At 45.7% G+C, this 20,622-nt stretch overlaps 1 long non-coding RNA gene across 1 annotated transcript in view; it reads right to left on the bottom strand.

Annotated features, from left to right (window-relative positions):
- The window catches only part of LOC104913696, a 79,691-nt gene that overhangs the window by 9,535 nt on the left and 49,534 nt on the right, over window positions 1–20,622 (bottom strand). The gene's annotated exons all lie outside the window — the stretch shown is intronic.

Below are 20,622 nucleotides of genomic sequence, written 5' to 3'. Positions count from 1 at the left end.
TCAATAGCTGCTATTCTACTCAACAGTTCCTGAGAAGTACCCTTAACTATTGCAAAGGGATGGACTGCAGATTCCCACTGCAGACTGGATGAGTGCTCAGTGTCACCTTCCTTGGTTGGCAATCCCACCTGTATTTCCTCACCAGTCACCCTGCAACCTCCACAAGAGCCCGACGGCCAAAGTCAGCCAGCTCACTGCTTTCACAACTCCTGGCCAAGCCCTCTGATTACTTCGTTACTTTCTCTGCAGAATGCTGCACTTTGAATCTCAAGGAACAACCAAGTCCTTTGGTACCTCCTCTTTCCATATTCAGGCTCCCACTGCCTCCCTTTGAGCAGTGGCCTTTTAGGGGCTGTCATAAAGGAGCAACTGGAATACAGAACTTTGGAAGTGAGTTCAAGACGACAAGATGACCAAAGAAGCTGCTTTGCATTTTCTTGATGACCAGACCAATAAATACTGTATAAAGCATTTCTCATATGCATGGCTGGAAAACAGGAATGATGGGATTAGGTGAGAAGCAGCTGCAGAGCAGTGCTGGGCCTCCTGCACAGGACAAGGATGGGCTGTTTTGCACAGCACTGCCTTCCCTGCAGTGGGATGTCAGAGCACAGCACAGCTTTCTGCTGCTGCAAACTCTTGGTCTGCTTCCTCTCTAACCACACAGGTCAGACCTCCTCAGAAGAAAGGACAGTGTGTTATGACCCAAGGCTGATTAATACCTGGCTCTAATGTCACTGCACTGAAGTCACAAACTGTTCTCTTAAATCATTACTCTGTGATTACAATCTGCCCAAAGCAGAGCTGGCTGGCACAACTCTGACCCAGAGCAAAGCACAGAGGTGGGTCAGCAGCAATGCCTCTTGCTGTTCTCAAGCTTACAGTCACAGTTCCATGCTAGCCTTATGTAAGCACTGTGGGGATCACTGCAGGAGACACATTACAAAACTCTCTATGAGAAACCAGAAAAAACTAGAAGGAGGACTGGGTGTGGAGGGAATTGCTTGTTTCAAAGGGAAGCTGTTTATTTTAAAGAGAAGTAAAAGCAGCATGCAAGTAAATTAGTATCTCCTTACTAGCAGAAATGCACAGCAGAGCAGTTTTTGCTCAGTGACAAGTAAGGATACGTACAGGTTGGAGCAGCCCTTTTCTTCAGGGTGAGAGGAAAGGTCCCAACCAGGCTGCCATGCATGGAGAGCAGAGCAGAGGAGCAGCAATGGATGCTGCGAGGCAGCGATAACAAACCGCTGTGTATCCACCAGGAGCAGACAAAGAAATGTCTCAATTTAGAGCAGACGTTTATGTTAGCCACTGGAAGAAGTCTTCTCCTGACACAGATAATAATACATTGGAATTGACCATCTGTGTACATTTAAGCCTATCCCAAACCTCAGTTAGTGGAGCTCTCCCGGTGATGCCATGCTCAGCACACAGAGCTCCTTCCCCAGGCACAGAGGCTGGCAGGTGCTGCTCTGAGGCACTCCCAGCCTTATTTTCTGTGATTTCTGACAGATTTGTACTCCTGCACAAGGTGAGCCAGCTACAGAGATCAGGTTCAGCATCTGCCATTTCCAGGAGCGCTGGCTATTAGCGGACAACATCCTCGCCAGCCACTGAATTACTCTGTTAGCCAAACACTATCCCTCAGCTCACTGAAATTCCAGGATTATACCTTCTATTTGTCTGGTTATTTGCTCTAGATTTGATCTGACCTGGGGATTTACCACGCACTATCTCAGGACGCTATTTTGCTGATACAAAGTCCTCAATTTGTTATGAACTGAAAACCTCCAGACCTCTCCTTCATGACACAGAGACCCAAAGTCCCTGGAGTCGTTCTCACGAGATGATGATAGTGCAGCAGAAGGGCTGCGTGGAGCAGTTCTGGGGGCACAGCGAGGAGCCCATGCAGTGCAGCCATTTCCACCACCCACAGCAATGCCCCAATAAAGGACAGAATAAATACAGATGAGCAGTGAGACGCCTCATTGCTGTTGGACAGCCGGGTCCACCTAAGCATATTTTCTGGTCTAGAAGCTCTTGGAAATCTCAGTATTAGACTGGAAATGGGTCATAGGTTGCTCTGAGAACTGTGCTATTCTGGCAGCGATTCCTCATCTACACTCCTCCCCATTACCAATGGCACTTTTAGGCACTTTGCTCACAGTGACACCAAGCACTGCTACTCACATTTGCTTTTACTTCCCCTGTGCCCATTGCAGCCCACGTCCCACAGCTCCCAGGCCTGCAGTGCTGTGGCTGTACTGGGCTGGGGATCAGCGTTGTGCAAGCACAGGGGAACCCAAGCGAGAAGAAGCAAACAAAAGTGCTTCCTGCTTTTCCAAATATTTACAGAAGGCTGTGATGTTTTGGGTTTCCCACATTGCAGCATAAGATCTTCAAAGATAATCATCTTTGCAATTAACAAAACCCAAAACCTCAACTAAGTTATCAGACATAGTCGGGTCCAAAGTGCTTTTTGGTGCATACTGTGCTTGGAGTTTTTATAAGCTGCCGGGGTTGGAATGCATCCCACTGAGTTCACTGCCAACAGAAGGACACGCAGTGTAAACATTACACATTAATTCAGGTCCTAGGGCTTATGAACACTTCTGAAACTGTTTCTGTACCATAGTAAACACACTTGATAACTAATTCAAGGCATCTGAATTAACAGAATAATTAATCCTCGCTACTATTCCATGCTTGTTCTTCACACTGAGAAATGGTTACAGAGCAGCAAGCCCCGGGGCTGCTGTGGTATCAGTGGTGGGACGGCACGAGAGTGGGTCACCCGCTCAGCATCACCACCTTCCTCAGACACTGCTGCACAGCAGTCATTAAGTGCAACACACACAACGTTAATACTGTTTACTTTTCACCTAACAAGTGAGATGTTCGCACATTTGCATTACCTGCTCTTGTGAATCACAGCTAGTCCTGGCGATTGTCGGGATTACGCTCTTTTTAGTGGGAATGAAATACATCAGCTCTTCCTGCTTGCTCATCCCTCCTCACGCGCTCCCCCTCTCCTGCTGTCTGACACACGATTCCAGGGATCAGCCGGTGGAAGAGACAGCACAAACAAAGCAAAGAGACCCAGCTGGAATGAGTAACCAACAGCAGACGCTTCCCAGCAAGTCGATTTTCTGCTATGAAGCCGTTCCAACTCCAAGAGAGAAAGGGAGGTGCAAACCTGACTGAGGAGGTAGCAATGAGAAAACGTCTCCCTCGACTCACCAAAAGGAAGCTGTTCTTGTCAGCAGCACACATGCCATGGCACTCCGAACAAGCCAGGAATAAGAGAAGTGGAGGTGATGACTTCATCGGAGGCAACAGAGGAGAGGTATGCCCGGAATGCTGGGCAGGCCAGCGGCTGGGGAGGCTCAGCAGGAGGCTGGGAACCGCCAGGTTCCTTCACAGCACCACCACGATGTGCTTTAAGGAACAGAGACTTGAGAACGCAAGAAAACTTCACCAGATCCTCAGGAGTCTCCTCAGAAAACTAAGAGCTCATCAGAACCCAAAGCTGAAGGAACAGACCCCGCACGCAAGGCTTGGCGAGGGCAGGCTGGCTGCTGACCTGGGCAGTGACCCAGCAGTGGGGCTGTGCTCAGCTCGGCACCCCTCCCCGTGCTGCCCATCGGAGCGGGGCTCTGCAGCACCTGTGGAGCTGCGGCAGGGCGGAGTTTCTGCGAAACCAGAGGGAACAGGAATTACCGGTCTCCTGCTCATACAATTACCCTTTGTGAATTAATTTTATTGCTTAATGAATTTAGCTGTTATTTCTCTAATTTCAGCATTATCTAGTAACTCCTTGTCACACACCCAACACGGGAGAGGAGGAGGTGCACAGTGACAGAAGTGATTTATTTCACGTGGCTCAGTGAGTTAAAACAAATCCCTGGTTTGGTGTTTGTGTGATTCGGAACAAACAGAAGAGGTTGGAGGAAAATCTGCGTTTCGGGAAGCTTGAGGTGGCCATGTGAGTCCAGGAGGGAAGACGGAGCTTTCATCTGAACCCAAAGGCCTATTTAGAAGATGCTGTTGGAAAAGTGGCACTTGTCAGAAGTGGAGTATTACCCTGGGAATAAGCAAAGTCAGAAAGCACTGAGTTCAGCCACTTTTTTCCATCAAGAGGCAAAAATGGCTTGGGTGGGAAGCAGGGATGCAAGAACGTCTGCTTTCCAATGGGCAAAGATGAGTGCATAGCCACTGACAGATCAGGAATGCTCACTGACACGACCTGCTCCTGTTCCACTCGGCTGGACGTGCAATACAGATGTGAGGTCAGATTCTTTGCTCCGTTACCTGCACAGCTATTTATTGGAACATCTCACCCATCGCCTTAACGATTCCTTGGGGAATTCCAGCTGATCCCTTACAGCAATATTATGACCATTATGCCACATAAAATTAATTAAAAGTCAAGCCTTTATTAGGCAGTAAAATTGACTTTTAAGTAAAAATGGTTGAGAAGCAAAAGTTTAGGGCAGGTAATGATGCCCTCAGAAAAATCAGACTCATCTAAAAGCAAAGCTAATGAACATCCAGAATGGATATTCCCCAGGCTAATGAACGTTTGCGTCACCACCGCTTTTTATATTAGAATAAAATTATTTCTTTCCACATCTGAGAATCCCTTGCTTAAACACACATCTGTAAAGCAGAGCAATCTCACTGCCACCCAGGACTCTCCCAATCAGAATCTGTGATTTACTCCCCGCTCACTTAGCACTCATGCTCTCCTGCTCTCACCAGCTTCTCAGACAATTAAGGATATTTACAGAACTACAGCTTGTAAAAAAAGTCTCATTTATCTAATCATTTAGTTAGAAAACACCAACAGCAACAACAAGGGATCATTAGTTGCCTTTTGTGCCACAAAGGCACAAAGCCTTTCCCGCACCCATTACAGGCCGTTGGTGTGCCTACAGCTAATGCTCTCCACAGTGATGGCACCAAACATGTTCAAGCCTCTCACCTTTACCTTTGTTTCCCTCACAGATGACATAAGTGTTACAAAACCACTGTCATGAGCTTAGAAGAGGGACTGCCATTCTCTGACCAACTGTGCCACTGCCGGGAAGCACAAAGAGGCGTCTGAATCAGAGAACATCCTGAGTTGGAAGGGACCCACGAGGACCACAAGTCCAACTCCTGCACAGAACACCTACAAACCTGAAGCACCAGAAAGAGTCCTATTGCCCTCTGCAGCTATGAGCGCGGTGCCTGGAGCAGTTGTGCAACTGAAGAGCCTTATTTGGGCTGGCTGGAAAACAGAAAACAGTTCAACTCATAAAGAACATTGGAACAGACTGTTTCCCATCAGTTAAAGAGTATGAGTGTGTTCTCTCACAGTAGGACTAACACTTTCTGCAAGAAGAGCTTCTTTTTCTTTGTTAAGTAATGACTTTTAGATGTGTTGACCCTTGCCATAGCACACGGTGCACTTTAATGGATCTCATGTCCTCTCTGTGCCAGGTTTTGAGATAGCACGGACTGAGTGATATCTAACATTCCTCATAACACTCCTCAGCAAGTGCTATTAGCGGCTCTGGAATCCAGTAGTTCAAAAAGCAGTGCCATTTTTTCTGTCTACTCAATATGCACCCATTTCTCCGTTTTATTTGCTGCCACCCAGCATTGCAAAACTGAGCTGTGCATTCAGAAGGAGATCCATGTGCAAAAGTAAGAGCCAAGTGCAGGGCTGTGGCCTGGTGCCTGAGTGGCCATGGGGACAGAATACACAGCATCCAGAAAACTACCCCCACTTTCACAAATAAGCAGTAAATCACACTGGTTGAGGAGCCCTCATTACAACCTCAATTTTTACTGTCTTGTATTTTTAATTAGACATTTGTAATATATACTTGGTATTTTTTATTCCTTATTTATCAGTCTTGGAAATAAAATATGTATGATATTTATCTTTCTCTGGTGTGATGTCTAGAGAACAAACTTGTCTTTTGCTAACAGCATATCATTAGGAGCCTTTTCTCCAGGGTAAAATTGAAATCAAACTCAGACTTAAAAAATACATCAGAAAAAAGATGAAGCTGTAGCCTGGCTGGGGACCAGATGGGAGAGACTGCTACTGCCCTGGTTAAACTGGAAAGGATGATAAAGTGAAGTGGAACATCAGCTTCCTCCTATGTGATGATAAAGACAAGCAACGTGGAGTTTGCAGAACAAGAAGTCAGCTCAGGGGAGATTTAAATTAGATTCATCCATCATGCTTAACATTTCTGCAGAGATTCTGAACCGTTACCGTGCTGCTTTCTTGCAGCACTTTATCAGCATGGCTGCCTATTCACAGACACCATCCAGGGCAAAAGACAGACTTCTAAATTCTGTCATTTGTGGCTCTGCAGATGTGAGCCGTGCCACCCATCCACACCGTGTGGGGGCACAGCATCCCCTGCCCAGGATGCTCTGCAGCCTCTGGCCGTGCTCTGCCCGTACAGCTGACACGGCTGCTGCAAGGCCTGCTGCCCCAGTACAGCCCCTGCCCTGCAAAACGAGTCAGAGAGCTCACAACTCCAGCTGACTTCTCTATCAATTCTTCCTTTACTTCAATGCAAACTTCAAGCTGGGTCTCATTTCAGCTTCCCCTGAGCTCCTGCCTGTTCTTAAGCCACGCTCTCACCTGTCTGTGCACCTGGCTGGGGTCAGAGCTCACTGCTTTTCTTACAAGTCTGTCTGTAATCCCTTTTGCCTTCTGCTCAAGTTCCACGATGGTAACACGGGTGAGATGGGAGCTGCGCAGTCGGAGTGCAGCCACGCCTGTGCTCCCACCTGCACGGCCCATCTCCTCGTGGGCTGCCCTGCTGGGCAGAGCTCTGCAGAGGGGAAGCATGGAGCAGCCCAGGGCAGCCCACACCGCGTGGGAAGCAGCAGAGATACACACAGAACTTGGTGCAGGGTAATTACGAGACCTTTTTTGCAGTCGTGCGTGGTGACTGCTCTAACAGGTCTGTACCGGCAAAATGAATATTAAATAAATAAACACTTAATTTATAAGCATGATTCATCAGAGATTTCATCTTCTACAGCAAAGAAACAGATGTTCCATTGATGGCACTTCATTAGAGAGATAAATGGGGTCACATACATATCTCCGTTCACATCCATCTGCATAATAGACCAAACATTAAGATTTGAAATCCACATAGCACATGCAGCTCTTACATCAGCCTGAAAGACTCTTAATGCCCAGAGCCAATTAATCCGAGTTAGATTGCCTTGACATTGCAGGAGCTTCAGTGTTGTTCACAAGAGCAGAATGCAGTTTCACTTGGAGAAGAATAACAGATTTTACCTAACTGGATGGGAGTCATTTTTGGTATCTGCTGGACAAAATGCAGTATCTTTACTAATGATCTCACAGACAGCATTAAAACACAGCAGTGACAGAAAGCCTGAAAACACAGCGCTTCCTGCAGTTAGAATCCACCAAGGTTAGGAGGGCTACTGCCAGCTTCAGGTCACAGAGGGTGTTCTGTTTTTCCAGGGCTTTCTGCAGGATGCCTATGGGGTGCTCTGCTCCTGAGGGGCAGCCTTGGTTCCCTCAGCACTGACCTGCAGAACTGCAGGACCATTTAGCACACACTGAACTGCAGTCACTCTCTGTAGGAAGGTTAATGCACCACACACCCCACTCAGAAATTTTATGTGGGAATTCACCCAAAATTCAGCTGGTCCTAGAAGTAAGGCTATTTAAGTGAACACAAGTGTTCTCACTTTAAATACGCCGACCAGACTGGGATTTGTTCCCATCTAAGGGTACGAAGGTAATAACTGTTAACCTTTGACAGCTAAGAATGTAAAGGGAAAATATCTTTCATTTAAAACTTGCTCGTTTGGTTTCCATGGCCACTGCTTAATCACGGAGGATGACTATTACTTGTTACTATGGCAACCAAGAAGCTTAAGAAGCATCCTGTAATTTAACTCCAGATGCCAAATTTTTCAGCAGTCCACCTATTACCACATTTGGGTACTTCAGAACAAGACCAGGCTTGATCTCCTACACTACAAGAAATTCATTGGCGCAGAAGTGCTGCAAGAAATCAAAAGTGTGAGCACATAATGTACAAAAGGAACTTGCACTTGAAATAAATTGGTTTCTTCAAAAAGAAACATTAAGTGCTCAACATCTGAGGAATCCTTTTTCAGCGCTGATGTTAATGAAGCAAAACTTTGGCCTTCCTTATTCTTGTCAGTGTTTCTCAAAGCCTACGCAGTAGCAAGGCATGTATTTCCCCCAAAGTGAATGCTTCAGTGCTCAACTTAAAATGCACTTTGAAAGTAATGCTAAGTAGCCAACAGTCGCAAACCACAAAGCTTTGCCACCAGCACTGCCAGGAAATCCCACGTCAAAAGCTTCGTCTGCAATGGGCGTGGGGAGATGGGGCTTCCAGAGACGACCCGTGGTGATCACTGCTCCTTGACACTCACCTGTTCTACACTGGGTATTAATTCACAGATTTAAAGTCATCCGTTTTTACATTTGGCTCCCAAAGGGGTCAGGGGAAACTCAGTTTGAAAGTCCGACCCCGAGGCTGTATGCAACAGAGAAATGAATGAGGAAGTTCTGAGTTCCGCATACATATTTTAATATGCGTACACATGAGCAATTAATATCTAAATTTCAAGCATTCTCTGCAGTGTTAAAAAGAAAGCAAACTATCCTCAGCTCGTGTCTGAAGTGAAAAAAGCAAAATTGATAATGACCAAATATAGGAACTGACCCAGCCAGTTCCCATCTCTATTGAGACCAGAGTAAATGAAAGGATTATAGAGTGCCTTCAGTGCAATAACTTAAGGGATTAGTGGCACGCTAGAAGACCTCTGAGGGAAAATACAGGTTTAAAAGCTTTAAAAGGCAGCTCTGTGTCTAAATTGTTTGGACTGCCCCAGCTGTAAGGACACAAACTTACTTTAATACATCAGAGCTCAGGAAAACCGCCCTAAGCATGCTGTTGGAAGCTGTTCTCTTTTGGATGCAGGCTGGGTTTTTAACCTCTCTCACTTATTACCTGTAGCTTTTAGATAACAACTCATTCTGCATTGCTTGGGAGCAACTCCGCTGCTTATTTCCTTTTGGAGCAATAAACCCCTCCTAGCAACGCTGCCAGGGGAAAGGGAGGCTACCAGAAGGAAAGAACGTGGAAAAGAGATAAGCAGAAGATGAGCAAAAATAGACAGTGGTCAGACTTCAAGTTGCCTAAAAAGTGCTGAAAATCCCCAAATTTCTGCCACAGCATTAAATGGGCTGTTCCTTGGAAAGTAAATTCCTAAGTCACTCTTAAGCAGGATTGACAACCCTCACAGTTTCATCCAGACATTTGCTGTTCCTGGTTATCTCTTAAAGATGCCATTTCTGGGACAAGTGGGACTTACAGGTAGGAACTATGGTTCAAATTTCAGAGAAGCAAAACTCCCACGTTCTCTTGCTACCTTGGGGCAGAGGGAGTCAGAGAAGAATCCAGAGCTCCTGCAGCTGGTGCCATCACTGTCACTGATCACCTGTAGGACTCCCACAGTCGTCCCTGGACACCTTACTGGTTAGATGAGAACGCATCTACCTGCGGCTTCTTTCATTCTGTATTGCTGAGCAAATACAGCAACTTCTCAGTTGGAGCACTACTGCTAAAAATAGAAGGGCTGACGTTGAATATTTCTCAACAGTACAGCTTACAAAATCCCATCACACGCGTTTATAACTGGACTCAGCACTCCCAGCTCTTACGTGAAAGCAGTTGCTTCTCTGATGCTTTTTAGAAAGAACACCAGCAGGTGTGGTGGTGGGTGATGGTTGGACGGGGTGGTCTTAGTGGCCTTTTCCAATTGTAACGATTGTATGATTCTGAGAAGAAACATTAAACCTTCAAGATCAGGAAATCAAACTGTTACTGAGTTCTTAGCAGTATGATGACAACTGATCGCCTACAGAGTTCTACAGAAGGAAGAGCTGAAGCCGAAGCTGCATTCGATTCAAATCACTATTTCTAATTCTTCTTACTAAGAATGCAGACAGCCTCCTGCCTCGGTCCCACTGAGACAAATTAGCAACAGAAGGCGGTTTCTTAGGAGAGATGCTTAATCATGGGCAAAAAAATCACTTATAACAAATGAGAAAAATAAGTGATGGAGAAGTTCCTTATTTCCACAGCATCTCCTTTTAGAGAATATGCAAATATAGTATACAACATATTTTCATTTATGACAAGATGAGAGAAGGATGCATGAATTTTCAGCATAGTTTAGTTAGAAAGCAAGCCTGGGTATAGCCTCCTCATGTCATTCTGTTGCACGTTGGAACAAAAACTATTATTACCATAAAGAAAAACATGCCAAAGCTTCCAGTTTTTAAATAAATGATTCAATAATTAAGCAATTTACTAATAAATGATCAGAAACATAACCTCACACTCACAAAATATTGAGCTTCCAGAGCACGCAGCCTGCAGAGCAGCTGGATCTGAGGCCGGTGAATGGAGCACCCTCAGCAGTTTCCATGAGGAAACTGGATTTTCAGAACAGTTGCCCCTGAGCCCTGCTCCTTCATTATGGCCATAATTAAGAAGTGGCAGAGATAGCATGAAAGGGCCACAGAGCAGCACACAGCAGGCAGAGAGGCAGGTGATGCTTCTGAATGCTGATACATTCTGATGCTGAAGTATTTTCCTTCTGCCCTCTCTGCCTCCCAACGCCTTCTGCTGCATTGGATGGATCACCTGGTAGTAATCATAATTATAGCCATGATTCCTCACGTATTTACACACATCTCTGAGCTGAACAGATGGTCATAGGCAGGCATGAGGATTTTATAGGTCTTTCTAACTAATGTACCTGTAGTACATTATGCCCAAACCCCTGCGGAAAGCAGAGCCGAGAGATTTCCAACATTATCATCATTGTAACAAAATATAACAGTGGAGTGAAATCTGTCCATCATCAGACTACAGGAATTTCTGTGTGTTGAAGCCTCCTAGCAGCATGCCTTCCTGCTCTGGCCTGATTTGCCACCCCATCAGTTTCAGTCCTCTCCAGCTGTTCCAGGCCTGGGCACACGAACACGAGATGAACGTGCCCCGGGCAACAGGGCTGGCCAGAGAACTCTGAATTCCATGAATAGAGGATAACATCATACGAGACATCAAATAAGCTGGCTATCACTGAAAACACCTGGAAGTGTGACAGATTTTTCCGCACGCTACATCAGATTGTGTCCATCTGGAGTCCCAACAGCAAGCAGTCCCCAACTTTCCTTAGAGGCTTGCACAGAAAATGCAATTTCTGCTCACTTTGCTTATCTAACATGCACTGCAGCACACTTTCCTGAGGCAGCGGCCATCTCCTCCTTGGTCCCCCGCAGCAAGGCCCACTTCCCCAGCAGCCGGCCCTGCCTTCCTCGGGTGAGCAGCATCCCGCAGCCACACTCCGAGTTGGGGGATCTGCCCCTGCCGGGCTGGCAGAGAGAAGCGGCAGAATAGGAACACGTGCGTTTCAACACAACCTCTTCCTTATTCAGAGAGCCTGGCAGACACAACCCAGGTGGGCGCCCGGCGGCCCGGCGCCGCAGCGCAGTGGCACGGAGCGGTGCTGGCAGCAGATGGCAGCACCTGCACCTCCCGGGAGCCGCGTCCGCGATTGGTGCGGCGCTGCGATGCCGGAGAGGACGTGTGCCAAGAGATCTCCTCCTCCTGCTAAATGTGTTACAGCTGTTTGACCCCCAGCGAGCCCCCTGGCCCAGAGCTTGCTGCCGGCCTGCTGGGCAGCACCGCGTGGAGAAGCTCAGCCTGCGGGCCTCACTGCTGCACAGCCCAGCTGCATCCACGTGTGCTCTGTGTGGATTGTGGCAAAGGGGAGAGAGAGACTTGCTGAGGAAACGGCTTGGAAACAAGCAAGTGGCAAGACAGACCCACAGCCAATTCCTGTAAAAGCACTCCAGTACTCATGAGATTATGATAACTTTCCATTAAGAATATCTGGTCTTTGAACATTTTAGCTAGCAATGGCAAATGACACCGCGTATGAGTACTTGAGAGGGTGATCCTCAGTTCCTTCCTTGTTCAGGCTTGTAGGCTTTGGGAATTAACATTACATTAAAACCAAAAAGCCTACAGACTCATTCTGCTGCCTGCATTCCCCACTGCTCCTGCAGCCCTACCATCTCCCACACACTAATTGTCCACTGGCAAAAAATCTGCATTCTGCTCTTCATTCTGCCCAGACCGCCTCCAGCTCCTGGACTGGGCCCTACACACCCCAGGACCTTGCAGCTCAACACCATTCCTCCACAACTTGCTTAACTTGCTTTCTACATCTCTTACATATAGAAAATGGCATATAGAAAATGAAAATTCTTGTCCAGATTTTGCAAATCCCTGTAAGATCTATGGATGAGAAGAGCTAAATGAGTGCAGAGCATTATGATTCTCCTAGCAGGCAAGAATCCTACATACATGTGACAAACACAAAATACTCAGGGAGGGATCAACAGCAAGAAGATTTCATTTGGTTCTAATCCAATTTCTTACAAACATTAGGGCTCATTTCCATTTCAATCAAATCTGCTTGCATATCCTTGTGCTCATGACAATTTATGCTCATAAGTTCATACTGGGTTACCTAAACGAAATGAAAACATCTTGTTTGTCTTGGTTACTGAAAAGACAGTAAAATATTTTGGTTTTGAGCAGTATATGAATAAAGGGGGAAAAGGAGCTGTTACACACTTGTGGGTCTCCTCTCTGATAGGCAGAACAGGAAAAAAAAAACAAAACCATGGAAAGAAAAACTCTGTTTTGCTTATAGGAAAGGATGAGGCTCGGGAACTGATTTAGCTTCCTATTGTTTTCCCAGTAATGATTCCACATCCAGAAAAAGTACCGTAAGTGAGGGGAGGAAGAGCACACTGTGTGAAGTTAAATTTTGCCCTCCTGGGGTCAGCTCTGCTGGGTACACCCCATTAACCCCAGGGACACAAGAACAAGCCTCGATTTGCACACACACCTGGTGGAACACGAGGTGTTGCCACTGCACTCTTTACTACAGATATTTATTCACACAAGAACGACAACTAAAAAGTTAGTTCATGGTTTTGATTGAGCTCAGGACTTTATAAATAGGACAGGATTGTCACAATGGAGGCCAAACACGGCCCTCATCTTCCTTTCTGCAAAGACAGCTCAACACAGAACGACTCAGAGCCACCCGTCTCTTTGACTGCTTTAACAACAGGCACAAGCACCAACAGACGTGTGTCTCACACTGCAAGAGAGAGCCAGAATAGCTTATTTTTAAAAATGCATCTGGGTCAGTGGCTGCCTCAAGTAGAAGAAACGGGCTGCATGAGTGAGTACGCCCTACAGAAACGTTACTCTGTGGACCTAACTCCTGCTGATGAGGACAAATAGGCCCTTTTAGAGCAGGATTTTTAAAAGCAAAGTGATTTGGGAATACAAGTCCCAGAGGTTTCCCCAGTGCCTTTGGAGCACAACCTGCAGGCTCTAAAAATTCTGCCCTTAAACTGTACTCAGCTTTGTAATATTGAAACCCCTGGTGATACTCAGCCCGTGGAGAACAAGTTCCAGCAATTCATCTTGGCACACAGATACCATCTCTTAATCAAATATCTATAATCATCAATTAGGCCTCCAAACATCTTAGTTCGCTAGAAAGAAATGGTTATCTTAATTATACACGCTGAAATAACCGATGAGAAGATGGGATTAGTTACAGTCACACGAGGAGTCACAGCCAGGCTCCGTTCAGCAGCTCTCCCTCCCCTCACATCCCTGCAGCACAAGCAATGGCCTTTGGCAAAGCCCAACACACGCTGCACGGGGAGCAGGCACGCTTACATTCACACAGCTCACTTACACACAGGAACGAAGCTACCTGTAAGCATCATCAGCACGTATGTCTTTGCACTGCCAATTAAACAGAACTTGGTTGCAATTACCCCTACTAAGCGGCCTGTTCCGGCTCCGGGATCTGCTTCGCTGTCTCTGAAGTCGTGACCTCCGGAGCAGACGATAGTAGTAGGACGGTCTCCCAGAACTTTTCCTGCTGTTCATTGACATTTTTCTGTCTATTTTACACATACACACATGCAGGCACAGGTTCACTCTCCCCTCTGGCAAAGTAGCAACAGTTCCAGCGTGTAATCAACGGGAGTTTGTTCTGTGCAGTGGAGAGGGAGAGGGGGGAAGAGGAACTCTTCACTTCACACATTTAAGAAGAAAAACAACAGGAAGAAAACATAAAAAAGACAGAGAGAAAAAAAAATAAAGGAACGAGGCACCAGAGTACATGTCTCAGCAGAGGGAGAACTTGCAGCAAGCAAGATAGACTGTACTAACAATTCCTGCCCCCAAAAAGATAAGCGTGCTGGAGTTGGAATAGGAAGCCAGAGTTGGCCTGGGCTCTTGAAACATGAAGAAAAGGCTGGAAGAAATCCTGGACTGGATCGTCCCCGCCGGACAGCAGCATCCGACCGAGCAGCAGTGGAGGAAAGCAACGCCTGCTGCAGGAGGGCGGCCGGGCAGCACAGCCTCTGCCTGCCAGCAGCCGCACGCTCCGGGACGGAGGGCCAGGCAGCCGGGCTGCAGCAGGAGGCAGCTATGGAATATGGGGCAGGGAAGGGTATAACGATCCCGGGCTGTGGGACACATGTTAATAATCATCGTGGAGCAAAAGCCCCGGAAAATAAAGTGAAACTTGAGAGGGGAAAACTTTAATTAGAACTTGAATGAACAGAGCTCCAGACTCCCCTGGAGGCCCATTTCCTTTCAACATTCAAACTGAGTTATAGCACATCCCAGGAATTAGAGAAAGAGCCTATTTACCATTTGGGTTCTGATGGCAGTGAAGATTCTGTCTCCGGCTCATATTGCTCAATAAAATTACATTGCGTTGGGCAGAATTAACGCTTTAAGCCATGGAAGAAAAGAAAAAAAGAAAACTGAATAACCAGACCAAAAATTGCACTCCAGATTTAGCTTTGAAAGGTCAGGCGAGAGGTGAATTGTCCATATTCCTCCACCAAAGCTCCTCTGTGGGCTGGCCCAGATCATCTCTGCAGGACAAGCAGAGAGCACTGCAGAAACCCTGAGCTGTGGCCAAGGACTGAGCGTGCTGCCACTCCTCACAGGCTGGCAGATAACAGAAAAATCTCATTGGAGTGGGGTGAACTGGAAAACAAGAGTTTGCACAGTGCTTCGCTGTAGCGTGTCCTACTTTTCTTCTTTTTCCCAGACATTTGTGCAAATGTATCCCTGTGGTATCTGTAGGTGGGATCAGGGAGGCTTGGCTGAGGACCAGCTGTGCTCCCTGCTTGTTGGAGCTTCTGCAGGAGTCTGAAAGCTTTCCTGGGTTTTACCGAGTTGTGTCTTCAGCAACAAGAGGCCGAAACCACCCGACCTTGGCTCCCTCGGTGTGACATCTCCTGTTAATCGTCATGTGGGAAACAAAAAGCCTTCTAGTTCTCCTAAGGAGTGTCCCTCCCTTATCACCAACAATCCACCCTACTTTCAGCATTTTATAAACTCGCATAGTCGTGAAAAACATTCGAATTTTATAAAACCTGTGTTGTCTTATTTACAGATTGTGTAGGGAAAATATGGTATTCATCAGCAGAGAAAGACCCTGCCAGGCCAGGAAACAAGCCTCAGTCTTTAGTAAAGTCCATGCCTGGTTTTGAGGCCACACATAAGGAATTCAACAGCTTTTAGGCTGCACAGGAATGAGCCAATCACTGGGGCAATGACAAGTTCAGGTCAAGGAAGGAGCTCCAGCTGGACAGCAGAGGCTCCATCCCGTGCTGCAGGGGGATGCTGCACAGGACATTGCTCTGCTTGCACCAGCTGTCACCCAGCCCCACAACACATCACAGCAAAAAGGAGAAGGCTTTGATTTACTGCATGTCTGCTCTCATCTTGTTATCCAGGATGTTGAGTTTTTTTCATGTTTGGGTAGATTATAACACAAAAAATAATAAAGAAATGACAAAAAACATTTCCCAAGTGACGAGAGACTCATCCTGCAGTTGATTCAGTTTGTAAATAGAGCCAAGAACAACTGTAAGACAGTGATGGGAAAATCTGAAAATACTGAGGTTCAGTAACAGATCTGTAGACAAGAAGCCAAATACTCACGTTTCTCTCTGAGTTTTGGTGTCCTAATAATTGAGCTGGTAGCTTAAAAGAAGCTTTATCCTATTACGCTTTTTTCATTCGAAATGTCTTTAAAAGAGCCAATCCACTTTATTTTTTAAACTCTTCATTCCCAAGAACAAAAAAAAAAGGTACCGATGGAACTGAAAGCTGAAACAAAACCATTTAAAAGCTCATTCCAATTCAGGCAGTCCAGAAAGGTGAGGTCCACCTGGGTTGGTTTTGCCTAATTGGAACCATGTGGCTCATCCTCCAAGAACCTGGGATGGGGTGGGATGCAGACCAGCCATCATCACCTATGCAGGTGGGGATGATCAGGAGATAAGGACGGTGGTCCTGCTTTCAGTGCACATTCACTCACGTGTACTTTGAGCATCTGTTCCACGTTTAGGGATATTTTTGTTAATCGACTGAGTACCTTCAGAAATGTCCGTGCAGGTGACCATAAAACAGGAGAAGTTAATGAGGGACTATAAACTATCATGACAAGAGAAAGCAGCCCTGCAATAAAAGCATAAGCAGTTGGGAGTTTCGTTCAAGTTTAGCCAGCTTGCCTCTGTCTCTCTCACTTCAACGAAGTTTGTGAAGGTTTTAAGTTCAGATGCTGCATAGCAGCAGGCAACAAAATGAATGACCTGTCTGGGAGGGAGTGTGACTGCTTTGGACCTTTCCAATTAATCCACCACTACTTTTTTTCTTCCTTTCTTCTTTTTTTTTCTTCTTTCTGAAAGCCACATCCTGACACAAACGCTCTTTTGTGTATGGCAGAATCTACCACTTGCAAATGTTAGATATATTAACTGTTCTGGAGGAAAGCTGACCATGTTAGAGTCTATCTCTACAGCAACACATCACAGCTGTGCTGTTCCCTCTACGAGGCAGAGTGGTGGGCTCAGTTGCTGGGCTCTACTGAACCTCTCCAGAAGAGGAGCAAATGGAGCCAAACAGCGGTGATGTTGGGGTGCCAGCACTGAACAGTAACCTAACCCGTGAAATTAAATGCCCACCAGAGTGTAACATCTCGGTAAAATACCCAGTTTTTACACCACTGAGATTCAGAGGGAGGCTAGGGCACCCACATCTCCCTGTCATCTCCCTCTGTTAACCTGCTTAAAGCTCTCTTAAGACTGGATTTATTTCACTCCTTTACCAAAACTAACAGCATGTGAATAAACTGTAAATTAGCGCCAAAATAAGTTCTGGGATGGAGAGCTACACAAATGTGGGTTTGTTTGCTTTGACATCAAAAGGAGCAGGCTGCTGCCTGAGGGTTTGCTCAGCTACAGCGGGGCTGTGGGCTGCATGGGGCTGCTGGAAGACATGCCTCCTGGGGGCTAACACTCAGCTTTTTATCATTTGTTTATTGCTTTGTGCTGGGAAAATAATGACTGCATTTCAGAATGCACGTTCCCAATGCAGACTCTACCATTACACCTCTTGCTTTCCCAAAGGACTTTACAGGGAAACAATGATTCCTCTCAACTCCCTCAGACTTCATGGCAAGGAACCTGAATCCCTTCTTCTGAAAGTAAGGGTTTCATTGCTTTATTGAGGGCGCAGTCCTGGCCCTAAAGTAAAGTTATGAGGATACACTGATTTGTACATTGGCCTCTGAATTTACCTTCTGGATGAGAGCAGCTTTAGTTCATTTCATTTCCCACATTTATTCCACAAAGAACTGAACGGAAGCTTTGAAAAATTAGCAAAATGAAGAAAAAAAAGAAGTAGTTGCTTTTCATTGGCCAATATAGAGGGGAATGGTGGACGTTTGCTGAATTTCTAATTAGTGTTTGGCCAGAGAACAGCAGATCTATCAACACGAAGCTGACAACATCTGAGTGCTGCCCTGCTCTCCGTGTCACGTATAAGCACTTCTGAAGAGTGCCAATACTTCTCTGACAGTCTGAGGCAATGAATAAGGGAGTCATCTCTAAGGAGCATCAGACTTCATAAACAAAGGATTAATACAAGTGTTCTTGCTGGATCCCAGTCGCTCTCTGGATTTGCCTGCTTGGATTTGCTCTCGAGTTCATTATGGTATGCAGTTCAGCACCCTGCGAGCTGGCAGGTTTCCAGGCTTATTGCCTCAAGGCTACCAGGGATATATAAGCTCATACACAGAGCCAGAGAGGAAGGCAATTTCCTTTGTATAAGAAGAACTTAACTTTCAGCTCAGCTCTACTCCTACCAAGTAGGACAGACCTGGTTTTCAAGCAGCACCGTAAAAGAAGTTTGTGCTGAAACTGTTCCACTCCATCCTTGCTCACATCCCAGCCCCCCAGCAGCTTGGCCTTTAGGAAGACCTCCCCCCCAGGCAGAAGGGCACTGCTGGGGGCCCTCCCTGGTGAGTTCTCTTGCTGCAGTCTAAATGGGGCCTTCCCTGCTGCCGTGTACCACCTCCAAGGAGAATGAAAAAGGAAAAAGAAAAAAGGAAAGAAAAAAGAGCAACTAAAGAAGCAACACAGTCAACTGATTCCCAGTGAGAACACTCTCCAAACAGGAGAATATTCAGAAATGCATTAGAGAAGTAAGTAACCATACTTAACCTAGCAGGAGGGCTGGAGCCAACAAGTTAAAATCATAAAAGTTAGATCTATTTTACTTTTTTTCCTACTCTGGTAGAATGGATTTAATTTGGAAGAAAAGAAGCAATGTAACATTTTCTGATTTTTAACTCTGCTCCTTAAAAAGTCTTCAGTGACATATTCAAAGGCTTTAAGAAGGAAAGTTTCATATACACAATAAAAATAAAATACTACTTTCCAGTGTTTTAATGGGAAACAATGATTATTTTAAGGTTGTACAGACAAATTAATTTCCTTGCCACCTCAGGTGGATGGCGTCAGCTCTTTGATTGTCTCACAAAAAAATGGCTCAGATTTGGAAGCAGAATGAGAAACATTTACATTAAATTTAAACATAGAATTAATGGTTCTCCATTCATTTGTATGTATCAACCCTATGGGATAGTCTTGCTGTCTGTATGGTGATGAAATCCAAATGGAATTGGGGAAGTTAATTAATCTAGTATTGATATTGAATGATTTGAGTAGAAAAAGGCAAAAGGAAGAATTAATTGAATATTAAACAAGAGTTAAGGAGGTGTTGTACAAGTGACATCAGAGCACGAATCCTTCAGCACATACAGGCCATTTACAGCCATCGTGTCCGTGTTTCCTCTGGCGGTGCCTGGAGATCCCAAGGAGATCAGTGTTGTATGGCTGTGGGATCTGTGGTGTACACCACCAAACAAGAGATGATTCCTTGTCCAAAACACTCCCAGTCTAATGAGCTGCACATATGATGGCCCACGCTGCGGGCAGTAACACCATGCCAGAATGGAGGATGGAGCCCTGAGAGATGTGAGTGAGGCCATGAGGGAAGGCTGCAGCTGGGCCTGCACCCCCAGCCCTCCGTCCTTGCCCAAATAACTGAGCAGGCTTCCTTCTCTCTTGTGACAATCCTCTTGTGATGAATAAGCATTAAGTGTCAGTGTCTTTTTTTTCTACAGTGTATTCCATCCAACAGAGCACTGATGCTTTTGCAAATACTTGTTCAGTTTTTCAATATACTTAAAATGTACATAGATTCTCTTTTTCACTCAGGAAAAACAAAAATTTCAAATGAAAGTGTGAAATGTTTAGGAGGAAAGTCAAGTCTTTGGCTTTTAATACATTATGTCCTGATTTTGAGGAATAGTCATCATATACTGAGAGATGTGAGCAAGTATCTCATAGGAAGCCTGAAGCAAGAGAAGCAGAAATTCCGCCTGGGAATTTTACCTTCAACTTCAACAAATCTGCCAACCAGCCAGCTGAGATTTGGACCTCAATATTTCATTTCCCTACACAACCAACAGCATCTTGACAGGGAGATTTTGGTACAACGTCCCAGCTCAGCAAGCACAGCAGGCTGACAAATATTATTCATGGTGCTGTAGTGGCTGATGAAGGACACGTGAAGGGGCTCATGCAGGAAGGGCTGCTTGGTCCCCGGGCAGCTTACAGAGACAAGAGGGAGAGCCAGGACGCCTGGGAACCCAATTGGAGATGTTTCCTGCTCTGCACAACGAGCTCCTTAGGGCAGAGAACAGGGAAAGGCCCAGGGACTGACCTCAAAGCTGAACGCTTCCTGACTGCTTCCCGGTAGAACAATAGAGTTAAAGAACACAAACTTTTTCAAATCAGCTTCCAGCTAGCTGGAAGAGACCAAAACAAAATCTTTACTGACTCTAGATTTATTTACATGTATTCCTGACAACAAAGAATGCCCTTCTCAGACAATCTGGTTTATAACCTGACTAGTAATTGCGCTAATGAAATGTAGGAAGTCTAAATCTGTCTTAAGATTCATGCTATCATTTCCACAGATCTAATTAAGTCATTTGACACGTGGACTAAAAGAAATTGAAGAAGAAACTTTTGCCAGAATCAAA

This window comes from Meleagris gallopavo, chromosome 19 (genome assembly GCF_000146605.3).
Source record: "Meleagris gallopavo isolate NT-WF06-2002-E0010 breed Aviagen turkey brand Nicholas breeding stock chromosome 19, Turkey_5.1, whole genome shotgun sequence".
NCBI classification, from domain to species: Eukaryota; Metazoa; Chordata; class Aves; order Galliformes; family Phasianidae; genus Meleagris; species Meleagris gallopavo.
This window is presented reverse-complemented; position numbering and strand designations above follow the sequence as displayed.